The sequence below is a fragment of the Aplysia californica genome, unplaced genomic scaffold (genome assembly GCF_000002075.1).
Source record: "Aplysia californica isolate F4 #8 unplaced genomic scaffold, AplCal3.0 scaffold01820, whole genome shotgun sequence".
Lineage (NCBI taxonomy): Eukaryota > Metazoa > Mollusca > Gastropoda > Aplysiida > Aplysiidae > Aplysia > Aplysia californica.
The window spans coordinates 11,089-12,552 of record NW_004799090.1 but is presented as its reverse complement, the minus strand read 5'-3'; the positions used below and the strand labels follow the sequence as shown (position 1 = coordinate 12,552).

At 39.5% G+C, this 1,464-nt stretch overlaps 1 protein-coding gene across 1 annotated transcript in view; it reads left to right on the top strand.

The window, feature by feature from the left end:
• LOC101855771 (transmembrane protease serine 9) overlaps positions 1-1,464 on the top strand; it is a gene marked incomplete at its 5' end in the record, with an annotated part of 27,647 nt that overhangs the window by 21,090 nt on the left and 5,093 nt on the right. The window lies entirely within an intron of this gene.

Here is a 1,464-nt window from a genome sequence, read left to right as displayed (position 1 = left end):
GTGTGTGTGTGTGTGTGTGTGTGTGTATGTGTGAGTGTATGTGTGTGTGTGTGTATGTGTGTGTATGTATGTGTGTGTATTTGTACAACTCTCTATTCCTCTCTCTCTCTCTCCCCGTTTGACAGAACTACACAGCATACATCCGTCCTGCTTGTCTCCCCTCCCAAGGGCAACAATTCACACATCTCACCTGTACCGTCACTGGATGGGGCGCTCAAACTGAAGGTAGGTTGTTGTTGCTGCTGTTGTTGTTGTTGTTGTTGTTGTTGTTGTTGTTGTTGTTGTTGATGTTGTTGGCAAGCTATAATTTTGTTTTATTTGATTGTTGTAGCTGTAATTGTTTTGTGTGTTCTTAATAACAACAACAACAATAGTAATACTAATGATGATAATGATAATAATAATAAAAATAATAATAACAATTAATATTGACAAATAAAAATAATAATGAAAATAATAATATAATAATAATAATCAACCCTAAGAATAACAATAATAGAGATAACAGTGATAACAATAACAACAGTTTTTAGAAATTGCGTATAGCCTACTTAGTGCATAACCACACTCTGCAGCATGCTGTATGCGCTTTTGAAGCTATTATTACCCCAGCAGACCCCAGAACATTCTCAGCTTCCAGGGAAGCGTACAGTGCAAGCTGCAGGATTGCACGTGCTGAAATGGTAACAAGCTAACGAGAACTTTTGCTGTCCAGAGTTGAGTGGTCAACCTGTTCCCACCTGGGTGAAGTGAGGAAAATCCACGTAGAGTACCCTTTCTCAAAGATAAAATGCTGTCCCCGTCGTTTTATGCAAGAAAAATTCTGAAATTATGCAAATTGAGCCCAAAAATGTGAAATTTTGCGATTCCGTTCATTTTAACAAAGAATGATAAAGAAAAATATTCAGAAATTAGGCAAAAAAATTGATCAAATTTTGCTAAATTATGCAGAGTACATAAAATCACAGGGACAGATAATGTCGGACAGCTGATGAGATTCGAACCCACAACCTTACGGTTGGTTGTAAGCTCGTGAGAGCCTAACCACTTCTTCTTCTTCTTCTATCCCGTGGTTGAGGCACCACTGCATTAGAAAACCAGCTCTCGCCATCTATTTTTGTCCTCTGCTCTCCTCAGATTGTCACCCATCGTCTTTCCTGTCCACTCTGTAATGTTGTCCTCCCATCTCCTTCTCTGCCTTCCTCTCTTTCTCAACCACAAGGCCACCGATAAAACACTCCTTTTGCGAGTACGTTTTGGTTGTTGTTATAGCTTTGCTTATTTGTTTTTAGCAGCTGCTATTGTTTTGTATGTTGTTGTTTAGTTTGGTTTTGGGTAAAGGTACTTTTAAAATCTTCATGCGGAACTAACATTCATTCGCATAGTAGTGTTGTTGTTTTAAGCTTACAAACATGACCCCTCCCCTCCTCCGCCCCCCTCCCCCCCACACACACCTTCACCCAC